This window comes from Bos indicus, chromosome 21 (assembly GCF_029378745.1).
Source record: "Bos indicus isolate NIAB-ARS_2022 breed Sahiwal x Tharparkar chromosome 21, NIAB-ARS_B.indTharparkar_mat_pri_1.0, whole genome shotgun sequence".
In the NCBI taxonomy this organism is placed as follows: Eukaryota; Metazoa; Chordata; class Mammalia; order Artiodactyla; family Bovidae; genus Bos; species Bos indicus.
The window spans coordinates 19,573,578-19,579,577 of NC_091780.1; positions in this window are offsets into that span (position 1 = coordinate 19,573,578).

The window sequence follows — 6,000 nt, forward strand, 5'->3', positions numbered from 1 at the left end:
ATAGACTCTCAAACCAGTTCCTACTGGCCCAAGGCCATCTCTGATAGCCCCCAGTGCCAGTCTGTGAGGAGCTCTGGAATTTCTTGATTGAAAATCAGGGAAACTGAGGCGTACTCGAAGCTGTCCCTTGGCCTTTTTTCAGGCGGTATCAGAAAAACAGGGAGAAGCTTTCTCAGACCAGGTCTGGGGAAAGTCCCGTAAGCAGGGTATGCCATGTGGATTTGGCCCAGCATCAGTTCTCCTGCCTGGAACTAAGATGGTTGTGTCTTAAAGGTGCCGCGCACACTTTTGTTGAGAAAGAAATTATTTTTAACACTTCCAGTGGAGAAGGGGCGGCATCCATAAGTCAGAACAAATTTAAAACACTTGTAAAACCTCTTTGGAGATGGTACAAGGGCAGCTGTGGAACAAGGGGCCCTGATGAGACAAGAAGCCTTTCATCCCTCCAGTGTGATGGGATTAAGATGAGGCGTTATGTTTATGCTGGAGCTCCAGGCCTGAGCAGGAAGTGGCAACTTACAAGGAGGAAGGCCCTTTTAAAAGCTGACAGGATGGTCCAGGAGTGGAGAGAGCAGTGTTCTATTCGGGAACTTAGGGAAATCACTTATGTATGGCTTTCATATCTGTAAAAATGACTAGATTGGTCCACGCTGCCCAAAGTGTGATCCTTTGACCAGCAGCATCCACATCACCTGGAAGCTTGGTAGAAACCCAATATCTGAGATCCCACCCCAGACTGAGTAAACCAGAAAATCCATTTTAACATGCTCCCCAGGTGAGTCATGAACACATTACAGTGTGAGAGGTACTGAGGTGACTCCCCAAGTCCCTTCCCGCTTGGATAGTCTCTGACTCTACATGGACCTGGGTGGAAGGGACTTTTGAAGAAAAAAAAAAAAAAAAGAGGTTACAGTGGTGTGGATTCTCAGAATATTATTCAGTTAGGGTGACAAAAACTGGGTGTTTCAGATGCAAGGGCCTTGTCAAAAAACAGACCTGTGAAGTATCACTACAAGTGCAAGGGAGAATATTCTCATCCTTCATTCATTCTTAATCTCTGAGAACAGCCAGATCTCGAAGAGGGGGCAGGAGAAATTGTCCAGTGCAGATACCCTGCTCTTGGCCAGCAGGGGTACAGAGCATCTGGGGTGTCTTGTCTGCTTGGCGAGAATGTCCTGGTTGACAAGGAAGAGTGGCTGTCACATCACCGTGATTCCTAGCCTCCAGCCACTGGGTCCTAGAAATATCGTGACCTGCCAATCAGGGGATAATCCCTCCCATCTCTTACAGCTAGCATCTTAGAAAGGAGGAGACTTACCAGTGGATGCCATGCTGATCAACAAGAGGCAGGAGCGGGCAGAGTTTTTTGAACAGTAAATAAACCTTCAGTTTAGTTCATTCGCTCAGTCGTGTCTGACCCTTTGCGCAGAAACCTTTTAATGCTGAGCAGGCACCCTCTGGTACCAGGGGTGTGGAGAAGACAGGAATATTCCTAAGCTCTGGATGTGGTCGCCCATGGGTCAGGCCAGAGTAGGGGGCTGCCTTCCAGAGCACAGTGATCCAAACTTCCCGACATCTAGAGAAACCAAACATGTCTCATCCCAAAGGGCATATACCAGCTGTGTGAGCACCTGAGATTTCTCCTTGATTATGTGTTTGTAAGGTGTCCCCAAAGCCAACTTCTCTGCCACAGAGAAAAGGAGGGAGGAGAGAGGACAATCAAGAGACACACAGACAAAATGCTGAGGGGGGATCATCACCCCCTGCCCCAGTGCCACCCCTGCTGGGCTGCTGCCCACATGTCTGCCCCCTTCCCAACCCAGCCATCTCCCCTTTCCCAGTGAACACCCACCTCCAAGTCAGCCACCACATTACTGGGATGCAAGCCAGACCCCAGACGTTTCGGATTTACCCACCATGCCCCTCTCCTAAGATGTCAGCCTCAATCCAAGAACTGTGCTGCAGAACTTTCTAGTTTGAACAGAAATGGGACCCACCACTGTTACTCTGAGACAGGAAGGGAACTGTGGTTCTGGGTGGTGACTGGGTGGGGAAGGGGGGAGCCCAGGAGGAAACAAAGCGAAAACTAGATCCCCGGAGAGTTTGCTGTTCCAAAGAGTTACTGGAGCTGGCAGGCTTGGACTTGGGTCAAAGAAAGTCCTGTTTCCTGGGTGGCCTACACTCAAGATGCGAGATGAAAAGGCATGGTTGGAGGCTGAGAAGATTTAATGGTATCCAGAAGGCTCAGCGCCAAGGAGGGAATTTCAACCATACACGGAGAGCGAAAGCCCACCCACTGGGCCTCCCTGGGGGTCCAGTGGCTGAGACTCCACGCTCCCGATGCAGCGAGCCCTGGTTCGATCCCTGGTGAGGGAACTAGATTCCACGTGCCACAACTAAAGATCCCATGTGTTGTAACTAAGACTTGGCACAGCCAAATAAATAAACAATTTTTTTAAAGCCCACCCATGAGGAGGGATGGTCAAGCGCCAAGGTGGTGTAAAGGGGCAGGAAAATCCAGCCACAGGAGGACCCAGCTAACCCTGACTGAAGTCCCAAGATCTTGGGCACAGGCCCACCAAGCCCTAGAGCTACCTGCCAGGGTCAGAGCCTCTCACTCCTGTCCATTAAAGAAGATTCCCTGGGAACTTCCCTGGTGGTCCAGTAGCTGAGACTCCGTGCTCTGAATGCAGGGGGCCCAGGTTCAATCCCTGGTTGGGGAACTAGATCCTGGGTGCAGTCAAATAAATAAATGAAATATTGTTTTTACAAAAAGAAGATTGCCTGAAGGATACCTAGTTCCTCCTCTCCAGCCCTGGTTGGAGTGTCTGGAAGGGCTTTAGGGATCAGTGATGCTACCCAGGTGATTGTCCACTTATTCTTCTTACCCTGAATGATAGATTCATAGAGTCTCTGGACTTCCCTGGTGGCTCAGTGGTAAAGAATCCACCTGCGATGCAGAAGACGTGGGTTCAATCCCTGGGTGGGGAAAATCCCCTGGAAAAGAGGATGGCAACCCACTCAGTATTCTTGCCTGAAGAATTCCACGAACAGAGGAGCCAGCCTGGCAGGCCACAGACCATGGGGTTGCAAAAGAGTCAGATATGACTTAGCCACTAAACACCAACAACACTAAACAGCAACTCACAAGGTTATCGTGAGGTCATGCAGTGAAGCCCTTTGAGCAGTACTTGACACACAATAAGTACTTGGTGAGTGTTAACTTCATTTTTCCACTTTTGAGCTTCCCAGGGGGCTTTGCTGCCCTGCCCAGGAAGCCCGCACCAGCTGTCCAACTCTCAGCCACAAACCCTGCCCCCATAAAGCTCACCCTGTATGTGTGCAGAGCAGTGACCCCAGCAAGTTCCTGGATTGTGTTGGGCTGATGGGCTCAGCCGTTGCTCATGGATGCTTCCAGCCAGATGTCTAGACCCCAGAGTCATGAATGGTGAGGGTCTGACTCCCAGGTCCCTGCAGAAAAAGGTGTGGGCCAAGCTGATGTATGTCTCCTTTGAGAAAGAACCCTCTGATCCTCCCTGGTTCCTTGCCAGCTTGCTGCTCCTGCAGGAGTGGGTCAAGGTGGGAGAGGGGTTGCTGGCTTTGGTCTGCCCTTAGCGGGGTAAGCCCTGCTCACCACTGGCTGTGAGCACCTGGACGGGGCTGGGAACTCACTGTGGCCTAGGTCCAGGCACATGGAAGTTCCCAGGGCAGGGTCACTGTGCATCCTTCAGAGGACAGAGTCCAGAGCAGACAGAATGATTCGAGAATAAAATCAAGGTGTCAGGAATCAGCAAGCATCTAGGGAGCCAGACAGGTGAGCTCCTGAAAAGTGATAGCAAGAGGCTTCAGGCAGCATCTCTGGCAGGGAGGACCACCCACCCGCACACCCAGGACACACCCACACACCCGCCCTTCACCATAGACACAGCCCTCATGTGCCTTCCCAGATAAGCTCTCCACGGTAACTTACATCACACCCCATTCTGCACAATACCCAGCCATTTACCTCTTTACCGACCAGAGGGCAGCCAGGGGCCATGACCTTCACTTGGCAGAGGAGTAAGCTGAAATTGACATGGTGGGGCAAAGATCTATCTGGCGCCTTTCTGATTCTCAAGGGAGTTTTCTTCCTGTTATCAGCTTTTAAAATGTAAGTTCCTTGAAGACAAGAACCTTGCCTGCTTTATTTTCTGACTTGCCTGCCCCTGAAACGATACTGAAAATGTAATAGATGCTCTGTGCATATTTATTAAAGTGCTAGTGGTAAATAACCCACCTGTCCGTAAGGAGATATGAGACGTGGGTTCGATCCCTGGATTGGAAAGATCCCCTGGAGGAGGGCACAGCAACCCACTCCAGTATCCTGGATACCATATCCAGTATCCAGTATCTCCCACTCCAGTCTGGAGAATCCCATAGACAGAGGAGCCTGGTGGGCAACAGTCCATGGGGTTGCAAAGAGTCAGACACGACTGAAGCAAATTAGCATGCATTCATGCACTGCACTTTCAAACCAGTCACCACATTGTAAATGAGGGTTCCATGTCTGTTTCCCCGGGACCATCAGCACTGAGAAAACCAGAATCTACCTCTAGGCCAGCTCAGGACTGGACACCACACATGCGGAGGTGATTTAATGAACCATTTTGCTGCCCCAAACCACATGTGTGTCCTTAAGAGAAGTTTGGGGTGACCACCTCCTCCACACCCAGAGTTACACTTGTGGCTACAGACATGTCTCTAGTGGGACAAATAGCAGAAAGACGAGCAGCTCCTGTTCTCAGCTCTAAAGTTAGGAGAACGTCGGCAAGAGCAGCTTCCAGGGCAATGCCAGACATCCTGGGCCCTAGGCAGGCCCCCCTCACCCAGGCCCAGCAGCCCCATTGCTGTGGCTTCCATGCTGCAGAAAACCAAACCCTCCTCCCCAGCTCCAGGGCCCCACTCCATCCCATCATCCTTCTGAGCCAAGCCAGCCCACTCTTGTTCGGTGCCTGGGCTGCTGCTATGCCTTCAACACCTCCCACGGTGCCCTTTCCTCCACCTGCTTCTCACCAAAGCAGCCTATGTCACACCTTCCCCTGCCCTGGCTCAGGCTCACAGAACATCAGCTATCAGACCCAGCTCTGCACTAATTCGTTCATTTAGTATCAAAAGCCTATTGGGCTGTTTTCCCCTTGGGCATGTTACTTAACCTCTCTGATCCTCCACATCCTCCTCTGCAACATGGGGGCCCAACGATCCCAAGGATCAAATCAAATGTTATACATGAAAATGTCTCGTGAACACTGTTGTCATTGTTCAGTCGCTCAGTCATGTCTGACTCTTTGCAACCCCATGGACTGCAGCACACCAGGCTTCCCTGTCCTTCACCATCTCCTGGAGCTTGCTCAGACTCATGTCCATTGAGTCAGTGATGCCATCCAACCATCTCATTCTCTGTTGTCCCCTTCTTCTCCTGCCTTCAATCTTTCCCAGCATCAGGGTCTTTTCCAATGAGTCGGCTCTTCGTATCAGGTGGCCAAAGTATTGGAGCTTCAGCTTCAGCATCAGTCCTTCCAGTGAATATTGAGAGTTGATTTCCTTTAGGATTGACTGGTTTGATCTCCCTGAACACCACACAAATGACAGACATGGGTTCCTACTAAGTAGGCAGTAGACCCCAGGACCTTTGCATACTCGATCAGTATTTCATACCCAACCTGCCTGCAATTACCAAACAGCTGATCTCATAGAGGGAAATGCAAGGCAACAGCCTCCATCCACACCATATATTACATCCCCTTTTCAAAGGAAGCAGCTAAAGCTTGAGCATCAGCCCCAGGCAAATGTGGTTCAGACCTCGGCTCCAGCCCCTGCTAGCTGGAGACCTGGGCATATTATGTCACCTTGCTGAGCCTCATGCTCTTCACCTAAAAAATGTGCTCTTGGACATTGTTCATGGATATTGCCCCCCAAGACCTATTTTCCGGAATGCAGTCATAAAATGTGCTGAAGGCACCT